Below are 24283 nucleotides of genomic sequence, written 5' to 3'. Positions count from 1 at the left end.
CAAAGGCATCAGAAAAGCTGGCAATCAGTGGACTTTCTGAAGCGTGTAGGGTTGCCATGGTGGGGGGGGGGGGGGGTGGCGAAGGGGCTAAATCTACACGCAGAGGCCCTGTGCCTCCCCCATCATTCCAATGCACGCTGCCCCCCCCCCCCCAAAGGCACTGATGCCCTCACTTTGTGATAATTATGTCTGACACATTAATGCTTGATGTTTTATCACTCACTCGATATGTGTTTATAAATCACCTTTATTAGAAGGCAACAGGAAATTCAGCTCAAGTGAGAAATACTGTTACAATGGGAATCGAGGCTGCAATGCGTTGTGGGCAAACGCGGGGTTTCTGTCACCCTGACTGACTGACCCCGCTTCAGGTCCAGGGATCGAAGCCATCTGAGGATGCTGGTAATTCTGAAACAAAATGACCTCATTTGAATTGAGTATAACTGTAGATTTGTCTGATTGAAGAGCCGTTGTTCAGACATGGACATTCGCTTATCACCTGTACTTCCTGCCCTGCCTTCCCCTGTTCTCTCTCCCTTCCCCTGTTCTCTCTCCCTTCCCCTGTTCTCTCTTCTTTCTCCTGTTCTCTCTCCCTTCCCCTGTTCTCTCTTCTTTCCCCTGTTCTCTCTCCCTTCCCCTGTTCTCTCTCCCTTCTCCTGTTCTCTCTCCCTTCCCCTGTTCTCTCTTCTTTCTCCTGTTCTCTCTCCCTTCCCCTGTTCTCTCTTCTTTCTCCTGTTCTCTCTCCCTTCCCCTGTTCTCTCTCCCTTCCCCTGTTCTCTCTTCTTTCTCCTGTTCTCTTTTTGTCCCCTATTCACCTGGCGCTGCTTTTCTCTGCACTAGTTTGACTCCTACTTGACTCCACTCTCCTCTGCATGTTAGCTTTGTGCTACCGGGCTCTGCTCTTCTCTGCTTATTTGTGCTGCTTTATCTGATGGAGCTGGGCTCTCTTTGACTCTGATCTATGTGTTGCCCTCCCCTGCCCTGCTCAGCTCTTTTTCACTGTTCTTGTTTACTTGTTCTTGAGTTAGCCAGTGCTTGTCTGACTCTGCTCTGCTTTAACCAGCCTAGCTCTGCTCTGCCCTCCCTGACTCTGCCCTGCCCTCGCTGACTCTGCCCTGCCCTCGCTGACTATGCCCTGCCCCCCCTGACTCTGCCCTGTCCACTCTGACTCTGCCCTGCCCTCGCTGACTCTGCCCTGTCCACTCTGACTCTGCCCTGCCCTCGCTGACTCTGCCCTGTCCACTCTGACTCTGCCTTGTCCACTATGACTCTGTCCTCCCCCCTGACTCTGCCCTACCTTGCCCTTCTCTGTTCTGCTTTTGCTGTTCTCGGCTCTGCTCTATCTGGCTCAGTTCCATTCCGCTCTGTTTTATCCTTGTCTGCTTTACTAACTTTTGTTCTGCTCTGCATGTTCTGCCCAAATATTCATGGGACTCTTCAGCCCTTCTTGCCTTTGCTTTGCCATGTCCTGCCTTGTCTGGCTATTCTGTGCCCTACTTGGCTCAAGTCCACTCTGTGTGGCTCTGCTTCACCCTGCCTGTCTTTGCTCTACCCTGCCTGTTTTTGCTCCGCCCTGCCTGTCTTTGCTCCGCCCTGCCTGTCTTTGCTCCGCCCTGCCTGTCTTTGCTCCGCCCTGCCTGTCTTTGCTCTGACTTGCTCGTCTTTGCTCTGCCCTGCCTGTCTTTGCTCTGCCCTGCCTGTCTTTGCCCTACCCTGCCTGTTTTTGCTCCGCCCTGCCTGTCTTTGCTCTGACTTGCTCGTCTTTGCTCTACCCTGCCTGTCTTTGCTCCACCCTGCCTGTTTTTGCTCCGCCCTGCCTGTCTTTGCTCCGCCCTGCCTGTCTTTGCTCTGCCCTGCCTGTCTTTGCTCCGCCCTGCCTGTCTTTGCTCTACCCTGCCTGTCTTTGCTCTGCCTTGCTCGTCTTTACTCCGCCTTACTGTGGCTTTGCCCTGATTTGTCCTTCTTGGTTCCATTCTGTTCTCTCCTGCCTGGCTCTGCTCTTCTCTGTCCTTCCTGGTCCCTCTCTGATGTGTCCTGCCTGGCTCTTCTGCGTTCTGCCCCGACTGCTTCTTCTCTGCTTGCTTTGCTCTGTCACTGATATCAGTATCTCTGAAAGAGAGAGAGAGAGAGTCCCTGAGTCTCATCTCATGGCTTCGATCTACCCTGTTCATTAGGGCTCTCGCATTCACGGATGTTTGTCGATGAGGCCGCCGATCACGTTCACTCCGGTCGTGCCACCTGCCCCTGCTCCAGGACCGATCAATCGCGGCGGCGGTTGTGGGGGGGGGGGTTGGAGCACATAGACAAAAGTATGAACTGGTTGTCAGGTTATTCTGGGCCACTCATAACCACAAGACGTCTCCCATGAATGACATATCGAAAATGACAGCATGGGACAAACCCCAGCCCACCAAGGGGACTGCAGATTATACTCAGGACTGATGGTCGGTCGTGGGTATTTTATCAAACTTCTCTCTGCTTTCGGCTGGTTCTGAGGGTATTTTAATGGCGTAACGAAAAAGCGAAAATGGCGTGAGACTGGGCCTTGGCTTTTGCATCCACCGGTGACGCCAGAACGTGCCATTTTTATTCTGTCTTGTCCTTAAAAACCACCCCCCCACATATGCAACCACTGCGGACTGGTATCTGAATGGACCGGGCTGATCACAAGCTGGGTAAACTGTAGTATCCGCCTGTGAAACTTTAGCTGTATTCTAGCGTCGCGTCCTGTTGTGCCAGCATTGGCTGGAGATGGGCTGAATGAACCATGCAATTATCATGCCTCAGCAAGAAAGCCGGGGGCAGGAGGTTAAAGGCTTTTCAGGTTTTATTCGTATTTGTATCCTCTGAAGGGACTAACCTGAAACAAAGCATGTAGTTAGATATCCAAGGTTCAATTTTTTATGTCACCACTAGACCATCAAAAGCTGTTAGATGCCCTTCGCCTGTACTTTTTCATTTTGCGTTGTTTTCCTTTTAAAGCTGGGCTAAACTAGTTTACGGCTTGAAAGCTCTCTCGAAATGCTTCGAGCAGGCCTCAATCACCTGTGACCCCCTCCTCCAGCTGATTATGTGGCAGATATCACATGAAATGTTTCTCTTATTATAGAATGATATTTCCTCGATGTGCACTTGTAGATAGCTGGCCACCGGCACGGAGCAATCAACATAATTTGAGTCTTCAATTCGTCAACTTCATATAAAATTTACGAGCGGGCCAGCGTGGGGGAGGGTGGACCCTGATTGACAGAAGGAGATATCATAAATGGCTTAATCTCGGGAATTTAATTAAACTTTTTAAAGCAGCCCAGATCTGTCTTTTCTGCTGATTGTTGCAGTCTTTTCTCCTTCATGCAGAGAAAGTATGGTTTGTGTAGCAGACAGTGTATCGATTCCACTGATTCGGGACAGCACTATGCAGATGGATGGCAATTTGGTGACTGTGCATGTGTGTGTGTGTGGTTCTAAAGATGTTGGGAGCGTGATTCAGTAGCTTGACTGAATGCCACCTCAGAGGATGGAGATTGGACGGAGCTGGGGTGAAGTTAGTTTAAGCTCCTCACTGATTTGTGGGTGGCCTTCATCAGGGGCATAGCTAGAAATTCTGGGCCCCCTGACAAAATGTCATCATGGGTGACCCATCAGATTTAACAATTTTAATGTTCAAGGGCCCCTGGAAAGTGTTGGGCCCCTAGTGTCATGATCGTTCGTTCAGCCCTCATGTGGACCACGCCTACCTCGTTAACCCTGTGTGGATTCCTTCCGTTTACCTGCTGTTTTGCATTCCCTGCTTGTAGTCCTGTGTATATTAGTCCGCGTTCAAGTCTGTTTCCCCAGGTCTGTCATTGACGTTGCATGTTCCGAGTTTGTTTCCCTAACAGTAAACCCCGTTTACCCTCCTTCACGGCTCGTTTCGCCTGCTTCCCCGTTCCGACGTGACACCCAGAACCTGCTGGGGTTTCTGTGCCCCTTCTGTGCCCCTGACCTTCATGCTGTCAAAATTTGCCTCCGAGGTCAGATATTCAACTTGAGCGTCTTTTCAGTATGCCTTTCACAAAGCATATTAAGCTTTCAAACAGATTTTATGAGTCGATAATCATTTGCAGTATTTTCAGATTGATTTGGACGTTCGCTTTCTTGCGTATTGTCTGCAGATGTCAGCCTTTCTCGTTTATTTGAGCTCTTTTCAATCCACGTGTCTCGTGCCACAGGCCCGATATGTGGCAGTACATTAGAGGGAGGTCATTTCGGTAATTTGACTCATTTAACTGACCCGTTGGCTGGTTTCTGCTGAAACTGAAACTCCGGTCACCCAACAAGCCAATTATGCTACCGTGTGCTGCACAGTTTCAAATTGGACGGAGATCCTCTGATCTTCCTGCAGTTTGAGATTCCCCATAAAATGACCGTGAACAGAAAATGACACGTCGAAGGGGTACCATTACCAGCCAAAAATATCGGTCTTCCGAGTTGGGAGCTATGGATGATGTCTCACTTTACGGCAAAGTGTGCGTCTCCATCGTATAATGCCGCAGTGACATTTTGACTCCTGCCTCAGATGTGTGTGTAAACACTTTATCTCATGGCCTTTGGTGTCACAGAAGTGACGTTCAATACGTCATGTTTGGTGTCGTGTTAATGTTTTGAGAGTCTCTCAGGCTTTGAGGCGTTTGGAATTAGCAGCCCCCCCACCCCACCTAGGCATTGCATTTCTGCTGTGTGTAAAAAGGTTGCCGTTCATTTTCGCACGGCCCAGCATTATGGCTTTTTCCACTGGCATAAATGAACCATTACAGCACGGTTCCAGCTCACTTTGGTTTTGCACTGCAGAAGGGTGGGCTCACTTGGGTTTTGCACTGCAGAAGGGTGGGCTCACTTCGGTTTTGCACTGCAGAAGGGTGGGCTCACTTTGGTTTTGCACTGCAGAAGGGTCGGCTCACTTCGGTTTTACACTGCAGAAGGGTCGGCTCACTTCGGTTTTGCACTGCAGAAGGGTCGGCTCACTTCGGTTTTGCACTGCAGAAGGGTCGGCTCACTTCGGTTTTACACTGCAGAAGGGTGGGCTCACTTCGGTTTTGCACTGCAGAAGGGTGGGCTCACTTCGGTTTTTGCACTGCAGAAGGGTCGGCTCGGTAAAAGCGTGGCCAGGTTTGGGGACCGACGGTGCTGTAAAACCGAAGAGGAGCTTATTAACGGTTCACATCATGATTTACTATGTGCTAATTTCAGCTAGCAAGTCTGTGAGAATTGCCCTGTTGATTCTAGCATCAAACTCTAGCAGAATTAGCATTAGCTTGCATCAACTTGAGTTGCAAAGATGCTACTACTGATGAATAATATATAGAATATGCCCTTATTCCCTTCAGATAGTCTATGCACAGAGCACCGGTATCTCCATGCATTTCAACCAATCAGACAGTGGTGACCTAACCAGTTCGGCTTGGGTATGGATCTGTTCTTGGTGACAATGGAAAAGCGCCATCAGTTTTTGATGGTTGATTCATTGGCCTGCGTAACGTAGGGTGAGGGAAAGTTGCGATTGTGGATCTGGATGTGTGCTATTTTGTACTCCACCGAAGGGGTGCAAGGATGCGTGATTCATTAAATCAGCCAGCAAGACTGCAGATCTTAGCTCCAAAGTCAGCATTTTTCCGTTTTGGACAACCTGGCGCCCAGGTGTTCACTATGTTCCCCTTCCCTCCGCCCTCCTCGGCCTCCCGTGCCCAAAACGGATCTCGTTTCCGTATCGTAATGCCAGACGTGCCAGAAATGATGGGGAGACATTAAAAAGGCATTTCCGCTCACATGATCGATGTCGAAGTATGAACATCGTCAGGTTCTCTGCTTGACATAGTGCGGCATCTCGAAAAAGACTAGACAGCGCGGACTGGCAGCGGGAATTGGGGGAGTTTGGAGCTTCTTTAACCAGGTGTGAGATCAGTTAGGAGTTGAACTTGACCTGTTTTTAGAGCCACAAACATAATCCGGGTAATTAAATTCCAGCGCCCCTTATGTGACTGGAAGGAGAGCTAGAAGCAAATTAAACTAAAGTCCGGCTAATGGTACGGATCTCGTTGCTAATTAATTCCTCCTTCGTCCGTCGGCAGATAACAGACCCACTCCCTGGGGACAGCCGGACTGTGCACTAACGGGGATGAGCTGTGGGACATTGCGGAGAGGGATGTTCCACCATATTGTAGGGCTTGGTTTATACGGTTAAGGTCGTGTTCTTGCCAAGCGGAACAGAGTGGTGCAGGACAAAGTATAAGGCAAAGTGTCACTTGGATCAAAATACACCAAGATGGAATCCATCAAATCACTACTACTGTTCCATTACGGTTTTCCTGGGTGACTAAACGGCTTGAATTGAATTTTCCAAAGGTGGGGGTGGGGTTATTCTGCTGATGCCGAAGTGCAGAATTCTGCTCTGTGGAACGAAACGCAGGGTCTTCGCATTTCTGCCCCCCCACCACTAGAGGCCGCTATCTCAGGGTGCAGTTTCTGAAGTGAGCTCCTGTCGGCCCAGCTGGAGGGGGGTGGGGGGGGATGGGGGAGGGCAACGCTGGCGGTAATTGCCTCACTTAACTGCATCCGCCGGCCCTCTTCAATGAAACAAAGGCGCCGTTTTGCCAAATAGCGGCACACGGATTCACTCAAGCCGGTTTACAAACAGTGTCTGACAGACGGGGCCGCGAGGGAGCCAATGTTTACAAGACGGCAGCTTGCTTGGGGTCATAATGGGGTCCCGTCATTTGCTGGACTTCCTTGGAAGTTATAAAATTAAGGTCTGGCTTTCATCAGTAAAGGAAACAGATGAGATAACAGGCTTTAATGGGGAGCGGCTGATATTGAGTCATCCGTCCATTTTCATCTTTGTACGATGCTTCTCGTTTGATGCCTTAGAAGAAATGCCTTTTAAAAATTATTTAAACTGGTGCATCTACGTTTCCAGAATGTGCGATGAAATAATATTGTAGGAAACAGCAGCTGGCTACGCGAAGGATCTTTTAAGAATAATTTATCCTTGTTTTGGACCAAACAGGCCTGATGGGACCTCGGCAGAAGCCTCTGGAATCTCATCTAATGAATATTTGTTTTTGCTCTTAGACCTCATTTACAACTCTTTACAGGGTCCGTTTTCACTGTAACGGAATATCTTTGGAGTCGCACCGGTTGACTTTGGGGGAAAAAATACCTAAATATAGCAAATGCTCGCTAATTCTAGACGCCCGCCAGACACAGGTGGAGGCTAAGAGGTGGACAGGACAAGATTTATTAGGGGAATATTCTTTGCTCCATGCTGGCCCTCTTGGTGCAGCGGCCTGGGGAGGATTGTTTTACTCGACAGTCTTCGCAAAGCCAAGGAATTGCGTAACACTACAGCATTCGGCGCGGGGGCCGTTGAGAGGTTTTTGTCCGATGAGAAAGGCTTCAGCCTGTCTGCAGTGAACTAGCCTGGGATTTTTGAGTAATGCCTGCTGTAAATAATGGCAGCCTTCGCTCTAAGCGTGGCGTGTCTGGCCAGTACCTAAGGTAGCGGTGACCCCCCCATGGTGGGCAGAGAGGCCACGCTAATGCTAAGTCTTTGTTCGACGTTCTGTCGGCCACCACCCCTCTGTAAGCTGTCAGATGGGGGGTTGGTGGGGGGGGGGGATCTGCGACCTCGACACCTTGTCTCAGTCCCTATTAGATTGTCTTTGAAAGTCAACCTCATTTGTTTTCATTCTGAGTTTGGGGTGAGGTGAGTGGGGTCGGGGAGTGGGGGTGGGGGGGGGGGTGGATGGGGTGTATCAAAGACAAAGCAAGACCATCGCTTCTGCAGTCCTCGGATGTCCGGAAAACTGGAGATTTGAGGTGCATTATTTTCTCTTCACGGGGGTCCATTAAGGCAATTTTGACGGCACCTGAGCGTGGCTCTTATAATGCCCACCACGTCTTTATCACACAAGGCCCCAATGTCATTCAGGGGTGTATACAGTAGTGGGGCTACAGGGCATTGGCCCCAGCTGAATGCTGATTGGCCCGCTCCTCTGTCACTCATCGATTTCGTATCATATAATTGGCTAATGGTAAGGTTAGGCCCGATTTATGAATTATGGCCACCTTAAAAAATCCTAGAATCACCCCTGTGCTCATACGGTGAGGCAAGCCCAGCTTTGTTTCACTCTGTGCGTGGTGGGATTCATGCAGACCCACGGAAAATGTCAGCCCTCCATCTTAAGTAAAAAATAATCCAGACCCGAGCACTTCCACATCCATCAGGAATGACCATCCAGAAAAAAAACGGATTTTCAAGGAATCTGCTTCAGAGTTTCACACTTTATCTATGGCAGTAAAAAACCGTCAGAGGTTTTGTGTTGGATTCCAGCATCACCGCTAATCAGAAGCTAAGTACATTTCCAGATGTTCTGGTTTAGAAATGTCCACTTGGGCCTTTATGATAAAGGATATTAAATTCGCAGAATGTTACCTAAGTTGCCGTATCCACGGGGATGAGGCCAGCATCTTAAACGTGTGCAGAAAGGCGGAAATCCCATTTCTGTGATGCCGTGACTTCTCTGGCCTGGCTCTGCCTGTTGACAACCCCCCTAGGGTTACCCCCGTGGAGAAGGCTCAGGAACAAATAGTGAAACGGGGGAGGATGCCTCGTGGGGTGGTTCCAAGGTCACTCGGAGTGCGGACACTCAAGACCATAACCATTAGAGAAACATGTAGCATATTACCTAGAACACTGTATGATCGTCATAACTCATTTCCATACTATACTGGAACTGACCCATTTGTTTTATTCTGACACCTAGCTGTACAGCATAGATAAATGTAACCTTCAGTGACACACAGATAAATATTACAAAAGAATATCATTCTGTGAGCCTCACTGCCATTAATTATGTGCATTATATTCAACCGGTTGACTGAGTGTTCCTTTTTTCGAAAAGGACATGTTTTATACATAATATACTGGGAGGAATTTTAATAGATTGTAGCAACTGCCAAACCAAGCATTTTACGAAAACAGTGTTTTATATGCCAGTGTATATAAAAAAAAAACCCCGCTAATTATTGTACAAACAAAGCCCATTATCTTTTGTTATTAAAAGTTAGAAGTGACCACTCAGCTACAAATATCAGCGTATTAAAATGCAATCCCGTCAAGAAGAGACACTGAGGCGGGTCCTTGAGTGAAGTGAGTTTTGTTCTATGGCTGATGGGCAGATTTTTGGCAGGAGGAATGACTCCACCCCCCCCCCCCCCCCACCCCCCAATGGAGGCCGCTCTGTACCCAAAACCAAGGGTGACAGCGCAGACTTCACCAAAGGGTCTAGACCAGAGGGGACAGAGCACTGGGCTGTGTAGATGCTCCTTTCTTTAGTTTCCTCGCCCATTTTTAAACACAATACCACTACATACCATGCCCCCCCCCCCCCCGTCACCCCCCTGGCAAGTCTTATTAAGTAGCCCGTGTCCACCCTCCACATCTCGTTTAGCTCTGGGTTACATTCGACAGATAAATGGCTGCTTCTCAAAAACATGCCCCTCCCCCCATCTCCTTGGTTACCTTTAGCTCCAGGGTCGGTCCTGGTCCCCGTGGGACCATCTGGCCCCGTTCTTAATCGTCATTTGCATTGAGCGCACATTGACGCAGCCTGTGAAATTTGCCAACCAGTGTAGAGCTAGTGGTAAAACTTGGGTTACAAATCCAGTTGGAACACAGTGATCTAGGTAGACCACTTGAATTGGAGGGCAGTGGGGATCGTGGCTGGAGTTTGGTTCGGCTTTGGCGCCCTGTTCGACATCTGCTCTGCGGAGCGTCAGCTGTCTGCTGGAAGCCGACGGATAGAAAAGCAGCAGAATGGCCCTGGACGGCTCTCAGGATCTGCTGTAATGTGGGGTCACAGAAATGGAAAGGAGGTCTTCCTGTTCCCCTGAACAGGTCACATGTTTCGTACGCAGACACCCCTAGAGGCCATGACTGTGCAAAACTGCACAAACTGATCAAACATCTACTGCTTATATTTACCTCGGGTTGTTAGGTACAGCGAACTCACGACTGCGGTTAGTCATCGAGCGCTGCGGCATTATGGGTAGGAAGACGCCAAGGCACGTGACCCACTCTGAGGTTGCTGTGCATGTCGAAAGTGTTAGCCATGAAGGGAGCATTGTGGGGAGCCCGTAGACGGGTCTTTATTGAGGTGGCATGTGAAAACTGTGCTGGTCCACTGTAGAGTCCCATGGCGTTGGGGCTTTGGGGACGCGTGCGCTGGCGCCACGTTGAAAGCCAAACTGGTCGGGATCCAGTTTGTGACAGGGTCGTTTAGCTGGTTTATGGTCCCCGGCTGCTGGGTGCCGGCAGACCTGGCCAGCTGGGGGTGCGGAATCCCCCCCACCCCCACAAGCCAAACGTCTAATAGCTTACCTAGTCTGTCTGTCAAATGTGCTTATTCATTTGTGTCTGTTTTTATATGCATACGTCTGTGTATCTTCGTGCATTGTGATGGGAAAGGGTCAAAGGGGGTCCGTGGGGATGCCGGGCCCCGTTCTGAAGAATTTCGGGCCGGTTACGGATGGGTACGCCCTGTTCATTTCTGGCAGCTGTCAGTGCATGGCCTCCAAGTGCATGACTGAAGACGGGTGCTGGTGCACATGAGCGAGCCCATGGAGGCCCCAGAATGAGCCGTGGGGGTCGGGCCGGCAGGCCGTGCAATGAAAAATTCCAGGACCTGGAGTTTGTGTGCGAGAGCGGGGCTGCCAACCGCAAAGCTGGCAAAGGCCACTGAAATATCGTATTAGTGAAGCATTTCGATGGCATTGGGAGAAAGGACCCAGTTGTTTGGATAGGATATGTAAAAAATGTGAATGAAATTTTGGCCAAGAAACGAGATGAAATGTTGTTTTCGGAATGAGCAGGTTTAGCTGGTCAAGAAAAAAAGGTTCTGAGTCGGAGGACGAGGGGAAAGACCCTGGGAGTCGGTACCTGAGCGGTGCCTCCCCGCTGCCGCTAGGCGATTTGTTCCACATCGGACAGCCTCTGTGGGCCGATAACAAACAACCACAAAGAAGACGAACAAACAAACACTCCTAAAAGTGGCCATCAGATGTGCCGGCCTGGAGGCTTCCTGTGGGGGGGGGGGGCGGGCAAGGATCAAACATGCTCCGTTGTGGAGTTTGGTAGAGATAAGGAACAATGGGGCGCAGAGGGAGACCCTCCTCCCACGGGACGGCCCCTGAAGGAGGGCACGCCCTTCCCGGGGATTCCTTGGTACAGCTCATGTCGTGTCCCGCTTGCTCAGAGTCTCACATGAAGCTTTATCTTAAGGGAATGACAATGACACTCTGCTAACAAAACGTCTTGCTGAAGCCATGGAAATCTATCTCATTTTTCCTCCCCCTCTCTCTTCCTTTTCATCTCTCCATCTCTCCTTCCCTCTCTCCTTCATTCCCTCTTTCCCGCTATTCTTCTTTTCCTCTTTCTTTTCCTCCATCTCTCTCCTTCTCTGCCTCTATCTCTCCATATCTTTCTCTCCCTCCTTCCTTCTCTCCATCTCTCACCCATCTTCTCTCTTTCTCACCCTCTTTCCCTCCCTCTATCTCTCTCCTACCCTCTCCCCTTCTCTCCATCCCTCCTCTCTACTTCTTTCCCTCCCTCTGTCTTTCTCCCTCCCTCTTTTTCCTTCTCTCCCTCCCTCACTCCCCCTCTCCCTGTCTCCCTCCTTCCCTCTCTCTCTTTCCCTCCCTCTATCTCTCTCCTTCCCTCTGTCCCTAACCTCCAGCCAGTCGCGTTCCCTTCCTCACTCCCATGATGAACACTCTCTGCCTGCAGTGTCTGAAGTTCTCCGTCGCTCAGACAGCCTTTGAATTCCGGTAGCGCTTAAATCTTTTGCCGTGTCGGGCCTCCTTCTCTTCAGCCGGTCCCCTGCCTGTGATCCCCCACCCTCCCTTTCAGGACCCCCCCCCCCCCCCCCTTTGCCCTCCCTGTCCTTTGCGGTCAGCTGTCGTGATTGAGATCCCTGCCTTTTGAAAGAGGGGAGGCATTTTGGGGATCTCGGCAGGGTTCCGTCAGCGGCGGTGACGCCTGCGTTCAGCCCAGAGTCGTTACTGGGCCCCGTCTTCACTTTGGGCCGCTTTCACATTCCTGTTCCCGTCTGAAGTTCACAGAGACGGATCACATTTGCTTCTTCTGTCTCTTATTCACGACACAAGCGATATTTTCTTTTCCCTGTCATACAGGGAACGTGTTGGGCGTGATAAACAGCACAAAAGTACGCACTTCAAACTCGACACATTCTGGCTGTATTTGTGTTTCTTTTTTTCCCCCCATCTCTGATAACTAGCACCGACAGCTCGCCTCAGCATACACGCAAGTTACTATCGATATTTTACAAATGGTATTATCAAACTAGAGATAAGGAACAGTGGGGCACAGAGGAATCCCCATGTCGTGTCCCTCTTGCTCAGTGCATGGGACAGGAGCCCAAGTCTCACATGAACCTTTATCTTACAGATATGAAGCATTTTAATAAGCATTACTTATCAAGGAGAGGCCGTAACTTAAATAGAGAGCCGTTTTAGTACAAAAAGATGAATTTCTAAATGCTATTTTTGCATCGTAATAACCGGTTGTCAAAAGCTGAAGGTTAGTGGTGATGGCCTGCTTTGAAATGGCACATTCTTAAGGGGGGGGGGGTTGCCTAACCCCTCCCTCACTGACTTGTAGGGTCAGTTACCCCAAAGGAGGCTGGAAGTTTGGTGTGTAGCTGCTCAACATAGTACCATTGAGCTGATATTTATCTGTTTGAGGTCACCCACCAAACTTAAGGTGCAAGGCCTCTGTGTTCATCTGATTTAAAAAAAATAAAATAAATTCTTGCAACGTCTGTGCCATTGAAGGAACTGAAGGTAAACATGAAAGTCTATGCTGGTAGAACGTTTTGGATTATGATCCAGTTGTGAGCTTCCTCTCCCATGTGGCTTATTTCTGCTTTTTCGGTCAAGCCGTGTAAAGAGCCAGAAAACACGCCTGCTAACATTACATTCTCCGACAAAACAATCACGCAAGTCGTGCTTAGACACACGTTAGAAAAATACAGTGGTTTTCCCTTGGAGCGATCCAGCCGCCAGTCTGACAGCCAGGCTCGAGCAGGTGCTGTGGTTCTGAAGACCGCAGATAACAACCCCCAAAAAATCAGCCGAGGATGGAGACGGAGAAGACCGGATTTGACCTGTGGCTTCCCGTAGTGCCGCTGTGTTCACCCTTTCAGCTGTTCGACTGGCGTGACGGGCCTGTTGCGTTCTTTGCCCCAGTGATAGGTTGCAGGAAGCCTCAGAGATAATGACACATTCTCTTCCTTTATAATTAATGATATCCAGTGTAACGAATGCTTAACGCAGTGCCCTGGGGTGGCCTGGCCTGTCTGTGGCTTTTAAATTACTGAGGATGCAAAGATCTGCACTGAGAATCCTGCCCGTTTTTTTTTTTTATCGTTATTAATCAAACGTCCAATATTTTAACGTTAAAAAGCTAACGCAAGAGTGGTATCGATTTAAAACTTGGACGCTCGCAGCTATGTAAAAAAAATTCAAAAATGAGCTTGTCTGATCTGCTTTGTGTTAAACAAGATACTCAGATTTAAAAATGAAAATAAGATGCAGTTGTCACAAGCCATGAAACACCATCCCCCCCCCCCCCTTTCTTCCAATCACTGGTGAGTCAGTGGAGGAGCTGAGAGGAAACACAGGTCGCGGGATTAGGGAACAATCCTGGATAGGATGGGGATCTATCAACGGACATCCACACGGCAACTGAAAAAGTTAAACATGCATATCAGAGCTATCTGTTACAAACTGCAGTGAAACAAGCCAAGAGATAAATGTGCAGATAAATACTATAACTTATACCATATATTCTCTTCTGCAAAAGTGCTCCCTGTTTGACAGAAAGAGTTCAGGCTTTTCTCTTTTTATAAGAAGGTTCTGGAAATTGTTTCTTGAGCTGGAAAGCTCAACGAAGCTGGAAGCCATGGCAATATGTTCACGGCAGAGTGAATCATGTCGATGAAAACTGGGAAGAAATGAACTTGCTTGGATACCGTGGGCAGTCGACTAAGTATACGCTAGCTGCAGCGGCTAACAAGCTAACCGTGCTCTCGTCGCAGTTTGTGCTGCGTGGTACAAAGTTCGCTTCGTTAGCCTGTGTCCGAGTTTGAAACTCAAGTTAAAGATCTGAATCTGACCCGAAAGGGCCGTCAGTGTGAGCCATTTTCCGTCGAGACATTAGTTGATACCCGATAGCATCGGTATCATCAGTGAATTGGCAGAAGAAAGGCACGACTGGAACCATTGTTGACGTCCGCGGCAAGTGTCGCAGTTCGGCTGTTGGGTGGAGCTGCTCCCCCGAACGGCTCCTTGAATGGTCAGTGCTCCTCACTATTTTGGGTGGGTCAACCCAATGCCTCTTGTGAGTTTAGCTACACCAACTACACCAGGCTCTGGCTGACAAAGAAACAGCACATCATGGCTTTGGCAAACCGGCCGGAGCCGGGAGGCCCGTGGACGGCCTTTTTTTCGGAAACCGGCGCTGCGTTCGGCCCCGTGCCAACGCTGCCTTGATGCGCGTGTGAATTGTACATTTCAATCCGCCGCGCAAGTCACAGGACCTGGGTGTGGTCAGCGGACAGCCCGAGGCACGGCGGAGGGAGGGAACTCGTCCAACTCCGTCGAGCGGCTCCCTGTCACACGCCTCGCCCCTCGCGGACCGCACCGGCCCGTCACAGTCGGCTTCATCCGGCCCATCTGCTACCTCCGCAAACGGACAGACCTGCGCCCACAGACGCCGCCACCCCCGAGCCACGGTGGGCACATTCCGTAATGACTACGGGTAACGACTCGCCCGCCTTGGCCATTCGGCATGAGCGACTCAAGGACGGCACCCCCTGCCGCCTTCACTGTTATGCACCGCAAGGCTGGCATGCTTTCCATTGGCCGCCAGAGACGTGTTTATTGCCTCAGCGGTCAAACGCATCTATTCCCCCAAATCCCGGCCCCGCAGTGCAACGAGACTCATTTCAGGCTGTCGATCTTGCGGCATGAGGCGCAAATCTCCAGCCAAGGAGATGAAGCCACGTACGGCCTGGTTTGTCCCTAAACATAAAGCATTAAGTATTTATTTCACACCAGCGGCCGTTATTTATGTGGCCTAAGGAAGCTGAGGACGCCGCATTGATGTTAATGTAAGATCGCCTCACCCTCAGTACATCCACACCCTTTAGCAGATGCCACAATAATCGCTGCGTTTTCAGAGGAGCTGAACTGGCTGTTTCTGTCCCTCAGCCTGGAAACCCAAAAAGAACAAAGCAGGCAAGTCTCCGAGCCTCGGGACAGTCCATGAGCTCAGCACTAATGTGAGACTTTGATGCCCCCACCGTCCCAGCGACTCAATATATCACAGGCTAATATTGTTCCAATACAGCTGCCCTGCTGTGAGCCCCCATGAATTATACATCACGCTGCTGCCTCTGTTATTCTTTGCGTTTCCAGGTAAAGACAGTCCTTGATCCATGGATGATCGAAGTGAGCTTCCCGCATCTCGGGGACTCCAGGTTCAGCCTGGAGTCCCCCCCCCCCCAGAAAATCCACTCGCCCGCCACAGCTTTCCTGAATTAGCAAGGAGGCAAAGGTCACTGTGGGTTTTAATTAGGGCGCCCCCAGGACGCCTGGCTCTTCTAGCATTAATTAGGAGAGTACAAAGGTGGCCCAATCAATACGTATTACATTTTAGGTTAATAGGGACACCTGCCTTTAGCTACTGAATTTTATGTTAAAAAGGTGAGAAAACCTGCTAAAAAAAGACAGTGGGACCGATTTTACGGTTACCTGTGTCCATAAATATCACAACTCAGTTCTTTGATTATTTTTTATTTAATATAATCCATGTTAAGGTAGCTAGTTGTCTTCCAGTGTAGTACTTCCAGGGTTGTAGATTCCTGCCCCCAGCTCAGTGCGTGTGCATGTTCTAGACGTGTTCTGTAGGGTTCCTCAGGGTTCCTCCAGGTTCTCCGGTGTCCAGTTATTGTATTGTGGTTGTGTGTGTGACCTGTCATGGACTAAAATCCCTGCCACATTCCTACTTCCTGAGATTTCACTGTGACCTTGTACTGGATAGGTAGTTATGGATGGATGAATGGATGGGTGAATAGATAATCCAAGATAAATTATCCCTGACGGATTATCCACGACCGAGATGGGTTGGGGTGTTCCCTGCCTTGCACCTGTAGCCCCCAGGATAGACTCCGGACCTCCCACGACCCTGAACAGGATAAGCAGTTTCAGAAAATAGGTCGATGGATGGATGGATAATCCTTAATAAAGTTGAGAAGTTTAACAAGTCTAGCAAAAGCAGTCATTGACGAGCAATGAAATTTTTTTTTTTTAATAATCTGAAGATCATTCTCCCTGTAAACTGACTTGATTAGCTATTTAGCAGAAGTGTAACAGTACACATATTCATACCGAAAATTTTCAGTACGAGTCTTTCGTTTCGCTACGCACATGTACCCTATGAATGCAGCAAACGCGGAACCTTTGTGTGCTTGTGTGTTTCCCCCAAGCAACATTCAGAAAGGGGTGGATGATGTCGCGCAACTATGGCTGGAAGTTGTTAATGTGAATGCAAGTACAGCACAAGTATTTTTAAATGCTGCACCAAAATTGGATATTAAATTTCTTATATTTTGTACTTTTTGAGACAATATTTGTGTTCTAATGTGAATACAGTACAGATCAGGTGCAGTTAATTTTCTAAATGTGCATCTTAATGGATATTTATTTTGTTTTTATTTACGTGAGAGAATATTTATTTTGATCGACTTAAGTAAATTTAATTTTTTATTAGTAGGTTGCAGCAGTATTGACAGAGACTTTTTGTTTAAGAAAGACAGTCATAGTTTGTTCAGTAAACCACTGTTTAATAAAGAAAAAAAGAAGCAATGTATACCTTCACACCTCTGCTATTGAGAGTTTCCGTAATGTAATATAAATAGGATTCATTCACTTTAACAGGTTTACTGGGGTAGATGTTTGTGGGGATTAATGGGGCCAAAGGCTGCCATTTTGGCTGGTCATGGATCCTGATGGGTGGTTCAACATGGGTCTCCGGGTCGGTTATGCGGCTGCATGCTTTTTCGTCGGGTGAGGACCCCCCAACAATACGCTGGACTGTTCTCCCAGAAGTAATTGCAGCGTAAATGAGCCATGCACAATTTCCTCTTTTTTCATAGACGATTCCTTGGGTGTTCAGGGTTTAGCTGAGGCGTCCTCTAACAGACCGGCCTCTGTTAAAAACCCACCATGATTACTAACACTGGGTTGCTCCTGGCCTTTTGTCGGCTTTTTTCTTTTTTTTTGGGGGGGGGGGGGGGAGGTATGCTAAAGAAATACATTAAATGGTATCTTAGAGGGGAAATTCAGTTCCCTTTCCGCATGACCGATGTCACTCATTTAAACATTGTGGGAATAAACGCTGATGATGACCACTCTCAGATTGGCACCGGAACACTTAAACACATCCTGCGTGACCTTCTGATAACGGCTGATTTTGTCTTGGCTGAGTTTTCTGTCCTGTGAAGAGGAAAAGTAGCTTCCTAAAACATGATTAAATTACATTCGGACAGGCTGGACTTCTTATGTATTACTTCAAAGCTGTTTCATCATGACCAAACTGAGTGAGACATGGACTGCAAATTTCTGTAGCCGTGTACCCACCTCTGATCATTCTGTCATCGCTCTGGGTTCATGTTAGGCAGCTCGGTCTAACAGAAGGCGCTGTACTGCTTAGAGCTTAAAATACACATGAAATGGTGGTTTCTTACTCTTTTGGAAAGCAATTAGAAGCTGTGTCATTTAAATACTGGGAAATGTGTTCAAACTCAGCTTGAGATCCTGAATATATCAGTAAAGGACAAAAATAATTGGTTGTCTGTTTTTATGCAATTCATTCCTCCTCGTTTCTACAAATACTGGCTGCTTTCTGGCACGTACGTTCGTTAGAGTCGTCATTATGCTATTTTCACGGAGAGAAAACCAACATTTTTGAATAGTTTTTGTATTGCTTTCAAATTGTGTGATTTTCGCAAAATGGCACTGTAATGGTAACCATGGGATGTAATACAACTGCATCCAACGCACAAAAAAATAATTACTGCTAAAATATGTTTGTCCGTGGTGGAACTCTAGTGACAATGTGTGACTGTATAGTTCTTGATGTGTTTTCAATGGGATGAAAACAGCCATTGTCTTGTGCTTTATACTGGTGTCCATGCTAAGGCTGTTGCACCATAGGGAACCCATAGTGGACAAAAGCACCAAAGGACACCAAACGACTTTCCGTGAAGGGATTGTGCTTCCGGCCGGAAGGGGCACAAATCAGCAGCCGGAGGACATCCGCTCCGCCAATGCCGGGCCCTTCTTTGCAAATCCGTTTTCAGACCATCCGTGCGCGAGTGGGCGGCGCTGTCTGTGAATCAGCAGTAATTCCTATCCCAGAATGCACCACACCAGCTGAATCCTTACCCTTATCCCAGCAGACGAGCGCAAACGCTTAATGTTAGCGCCCAGCACAGACTGCAAGATAACACAGTTGACCCAGTGAGGATTTTAATCGACTCCAATCAAATGCGCCCTGCAGTCTGTTGAGGTTCTTTGTCAGGAATCTTTGCCAACCAGCCCTTTGAACGCAAGAATTTCTACCCTCGACAGACACAGCTTCAACTCTTCCTCTACAGATCTTTTCAGGAGCACCTTAAAACCCAAACAGAAACACTATAGGGGCAGACCAGCACCTTCTCATGTATCTGTAAATGTGACTACCATTTGGAATCGGGCATTAATGGAAACTGTAGCTGGATATCAAAATGACTGTAGACATGTTCTAATGGTTTTTTAAAAGATTGTGCCAGCCACATACTAACAAAAGGACAGTCTTCATCCAAAGATGATTTATTATACTGTTATTTATGTAATTGATATAATTTTTTTTGTTCTAAACCATTTAGGATGATGTCATTTTTGATTTTTCTTTGTTTGGCGCACCTCATATAATCTTCCTTGTTCCTCATCGGCTCCCTGGGTCTGGCCCTAAGGCTCACTTTCCCACATCACAGAGCTGCTGTTTGTGGTTCGGGGGTGAGATAGTAAATTATATTGCGGCTGAATCTGTTTGAAGCTGAGACTAAGAATGAAGACTAGCCAAAGTAAGGAATGGGCTGTCTAGACCCTCTGGGTTTTTGTGTGTTTTATTTTGTATGTGTTTTTTTTTTCTGAAGGTACCCACAGATGAGAGCTTTGGTCCTTATCTCTGTGTGTATGAAAAATCAACAACGAGGAAGACGTGGCCAGCATTTGTGAAACGGCACTGTTTCAGTCGGCCTGTTTACCACTTGATTAATGTAAAATCTTTGGGTTTTTTTTGTTCGTCTTTTAACAGGAAACACTTTAAAATCCTTCCCCTACATCAGCTCTGCGAGCTGGAGCCGTCCTTTGATGTCCATTTCTTGTCAACAAAAAAGTCAGACACACGGGCAAAAGTCCTAAAAAAGGCCCAGCTTTAGACCCTAAAAGGGTTTAATTACTAACCAGCAGCTCTTTACAAGAGTGGGCCGTGATACACTCAGCAAAGATGCATTATGGGGTTCAGGGGCTTGGCTAAGCTTTCAGAACAAGGCTGAAAGGGTGGAGGAGGGGCACCCCAGGAAGTCACCCGGGCGATGAATAGCAGGGGAGGTGGGGGCGGGGCTTAGGGGAATAGAGGAATCAGATCTCCCAATAAATCTTGACAGGAGCTTGAAAAGGCTAAAACAATCCTTCAGCTGTGCAGGTGGGTGGGACTTCATCACCAGAGCCCAGCCAATTATGCAAATGGAAAAATTAGGCTGCTGGCCAGCAATTTTGTGTTTCACAAGGTTTAGGTGGGATTAAGGAACAATAACGCGTGAGTGGTAAACAGCAATCTATCTTTTGACTGTCAGAGGCGGTTTAACTTCGTTGGGTTTGCTCTGGGAATTTAGCACAGTTCGGCCATGTGCTTTTCTTGCCTTAATTTTTCTTCCTACTAACTGTGCAGATATTTTATGCTGACAAGAGGCCTCCGTCTGAGGACCCCTAATAAGTGCCATGCCTGGCAATGCTAATTTTTTGCTATCGCCGATTTGATACCCGTTCTGTATTATTTTCATTTTTCCACTGATAGATACGATGTAGGATATCAAACTGCCTGTCATAACCAAGAGCTTGTCTTTGCAGTTGAGAAGTCAAGGTGAGGGTGGTCGGACTCGTGTGTGACCTGGGGGCCGTTCCACAAAGCAGGATTTCTCAGTCAGCTGGGTTTTCTTAAGCTGGAAGTTATGGTGGGCGTTAACAGTTTCTGTTGAGACTTGCAGCCTGTCTCCCGCGCTGTTTGATCTGGAAGCGGCGCCGTTTGTCCAGTACACAGCACGGCTGACCACGGCCTTGCTCCGAGCCCCAATCCCTCCTTTTCAAAATGATCCTGTCACCCCGTGATCTGAAGGATCTGTGCATCTGAAGTGGTAGCCCTCTTTCTGAGCTTTCTGGGCATCTGCGTTCCTCTAGTTTTCAAAATTCCGAAAACATTTCAAAAGTAGGTGGTAGACAGCCAGACTATGCTGATCCTCTTGTGGCAGGTTTTGAGCATAAAGTAAAATCACAAAAACGCCCAGAGAAATGGACAGTTGATGCTAAAACTAGTGCTGTAGAAGAAATTGGGATATTTAAAAAGAGACACTTTGAAATGAGATCAACTGCCCTGAAATAATGGCAACCCATATGGCGGTTGTTAACTGCCAGTCTGGTCTTGGGAACCTTCGGCAATTTCCACCACCCACATGGAACTGAGGGGGGTTGAATGGTGAGGCGCTGTCAACACAGGGTGCATGTACCACGGTGATGCTGTGCTATTTGCAAAATATACATTTTGTGCAATTAAGATGTAAAGTAGCCTCCTGGAGAGTGCAAAGACTGTGTGTGCCAGGGAATTGATTGTGGATTGTGAATTTCCTGTCGGAGGATGCCTCTCTTCACTTTTTGAGACTTGGCATGGGCTCACGGTCGCATTCTCTGCTGTCTTGGTGGACGTGCCTGGAGGAGGACGTGCCTCGAGGGGTTGAGGGTCCGATCCCGAACTAAAGAGCTATTCCTTCTTTTGTGCACTCCAACACCACCCAGTGTCACCGTCTGTCCGTGAGGACAAGTGCATTTATGTAATTAGCTTGAGACTTGTGTTAGCACGAGCAGCCATCGGCTCAGGCTGGAGATGAGAATTTGATGGCTGCAGGCAAGGCGGGTGGCTGAGCACAAATAGGCCTTGACTCCTTCCTGCATAGTCTTTGACTCCAACCTCTTTATCTGCATGGTCTTAGACTCAAACCTCCTTAATTATATAGTCTTTGACTCATTTCTCCGTAGATGCCTGATCCTTGACTCATTTCTCCGTAGATGCCTGATCCTTGACTCATTTCTCCGTAGATGCCTGACCCTTGTCTCCTTTCTCCTTAGCTATATGGTCTTTGACTCCTTCTGCCTTAGGTACATGGGCATTCTCCTTCCTAGACCTCTCATCCTTGTCTTACATGGAATTCAGTTCATCCATTATAAATAATTACCGGGTATCGAAGACGGAAGGATATTCACGTTCCAGAATGTTTCCATATTACTCTTAACAAAGGGGATACGTAGATGTTGGATATTTTTCCTAAAGCAAAGACATACATCCATATCATTGTGAGTAATTAGGGAAGCTGATCAGAAACCTTGGGTGTAATCTGATGATCCAGACACATGTTCCTCTTTTCCAGCCTCACACTCCAAGGCTGCTGCAACGCACGTGGGCGTGCCGAGCGGAATATCTGGATAGAAAAGGATGCGTTTGCTTCTTCCTGCTGTCTGTTTCCTGAGGCCGGCTCCGTGCAGCCTCTCCGTGCCATCGTGCGAGGCTTCCACGAACTGTCAGAGATCAAGTCATCCTCGATCTCAGAGGCGGCTCATCGCACAGGCCCGTGAACACATGTCAGCATAAGGCGTGTCTGTTTTGCAACATCGCTTTTTGAGAGCTGTAATTTTCCAGGCTTTGTTTGATTCAATGCCCTGCCGTCACTGGTTAATAGGAACAAAGGCACAATTGGCAGTGGAGTCTTTCTCGGGATGTAAAATGATGCCGTTTGGGATGACAAACTTTTACCTGTATGTACTATCCGATCAATTTTAAAAACTGTGTCTATTAGCAGACGCTAATGCCCTCCATATTTACCGGTGGATTGTACTGATGTCTTGCAGCAGGTCATCAAATCCTTATAAAGACATCATTTAAATCTCATTGCTGTAATCCTGTCCTGGGGGATTTGGCTAGCGGGACACGTGCACTCACGTCGGTGCTGGGAAAGCAGGATTGTGTCGGGCCGTTTCGTAAGTCGCCGGGATTTTATGGTGCTCTTCTTTTTCAGTTATCCGATGGAGTTGTTCACTGCACACTCTTTCAGTGTAAGGCTGGCGGTCCCCTTGGCTGAGCTCTCCGCATGTTACAGCTACGGGGGGGGGGGCGGGGGGGGTTACCGTGGTAGCCAAGTGTGACCAAACTTAGCTTCTCTGGGACAGGGAATGGATCAAAATCAAAATAACAGTAATAATAAAGTGCTGTGAAGAGCCCCCCCCCATCACCACACCTTTAAAAATGTTTTCTCAGACACCTCACCCCCCACCTATACCCACCTTGTGGCACTGTGACCCTCCTCCCTCTCCGTGGCACTCTTTCAGTATAAATCACTCCCCAAATACGTCACCCCACCCCCCCACAGAGTGATTGCTACCTTGGCCCCTGCTCCCCTGCCGGACCGCAAAGTGCCCGCCTCTGATTAATGGTCATTTCAGTGCCACTCCTCGATTAGACAGGGCTTCCTTGGCGTACGGGCAAGGGGGCACGTTGATAAAGTGGGGCCCCCGCCCATCAGCCGTAATGCTTCAAAGTGATAAAGTTGCACTGTTTTCGGCTTGGTTCAGAGTAACACTCAGTCATCGCACACCCTCACCCCTCCCCCCACATGAAACTTTTGGTCTACATCCCGCTTGTGGATGCTAAATGGCCGTTAGCCAGCTCTTCTGTCTTCGAGATATAACCCATAACACATCTGGGGCGTGATCTCTGTTAGACGGACTCCATCCACGGTGTGGAAAGGTGGCCTTTGTGACATACTGTAAGGGGACAGGGCCGAGCAGGTGGCATTTAGCGCACGGTCGCATCGAACCAGAGTTGTTCCCATGAAGGTTATTTGCATACCGGAATACAATATCCCCTAAACACATTATGTAAATGGGGCAATTTAATTATAATTGCACTGGCGTTGCATCAGGAATATTCACGCATGTCATATTGGGCCAAGCGCTATCAAATTACAAAGTCATGAGCCATCTTACCATTTCCTGGATATTAAAAACCCACAATCTAATTTACAACAGCACATAATTCCATAATTCTACAGCACGAACCAGTACTTCAATGCGCTCCATCTTTGAGCTTAAACATTGCTTGAAAATATTGTTAGTCGCATCCAAGGTGCACCCTGGCCTTCAGCCTTGTGCTGACTGGGATTGGTTCCAGACCCCAAACCTTCTTCCTGCCCAGGATAAGTGGTTAGAAAATGGATGCAATATTGTTTTGAATACAGTTAAGGAATACAGTGAACAGTATAATACAGTGAACAGTATAATACAGTGAACAGTATTCACTGACTGATCACCCATCAATAAAGTCTCCATCTCTTTTGAAATCCTCAGATTTAACTGGCATTCAAATTTAGTTTTTTTTCCCATTTTTAAAAAGTAATTTGATAAAGAGTCTCGGTAGTTTTATCAATTTGTCTGAACTGTTATGGGGGGGGGGGAAGTATATGACTACCCATAATGCACTTGGCAGCGGTGATGAAATAGCCCTTGCTGGCGAGGGGCAGATTGAATTCTTTCCCGTGCCTGTCCAGAAAGTTCCGGCGGGCAAATGTTAGACACCTTCCGCTGTGCCCTGCCAACTGCAATCCTTCTATGATGGATGGAGGGACGGGCAGACTTAATTAGCCATGAAAGACACAGAACCCCGCGGAAGGAAGGAAACAATGAAAGATAGCAAGCAGGCACAGGGTGACAGTTGCTGTAAACCGTGGTTGCTGGGGGCTCCCGGAGTAAATGACAGGCCATGGAGGGTTCGGGGCCCCGGTGTGTGTACAAAGGCAGT

General features: G+C 48.2%; 1 protein-coding gene and 1 long non-coding RNA gene across 2 annotated transcripts in view; one reads left to right on the top strand and one right to left on the bottom strand.

Annotated features, from left to right (window-relative positions):
- Positions 1–24283, top strand: part of tmeff1a (transmembrane protein with EGF-like and two follistatin-like domains 1a) — a 55617-nt gene that overhangs the window by 4179 nt on the left and 27155 nt on the right. The window lies entirely within an intron of this gene.
- LOC140588822 (uncharacterized) overlaps positions 243–24283 on the bottom strand; it is a 90026-nt gene continuing 65985 nt past the window's right edge. The window contains exons 3-4 of the long non-coding RNA XR_011990022.1: positions 1938–2109; positions 243–408 (exon numbers count right to left, since the gene is read on the bottom strand). This is a non-coding gene — a long non-coding RNA (uncharacterized lncRNA). The remainder of the gene's footprint in view (positions 409–1937; positions 2110–24283) is intronic.

Source organism: Paramormyrops kingsleyae, chromosome 4 (genome assembly GCF_048594095.1).
Source record: "Paramormyrops kingsleyae isolate MSU_618 chromosome 4, PKINGS_0.4, whole genome shotgun sequence".
NCBI classification, from domain to species: domain Eukaryota; kingdom Metazoa; phylum Chordata; class Actinopteri; order Osteoglossiformes; family Mormyridae; genus Paramormyrops; species Paramormyrops kingsleyae.
The sequence above is the reverse complement of the archived record's forward strand: the minus strand, read 5'-3'. Positions and strand labels throughout refer to the sequence as shown.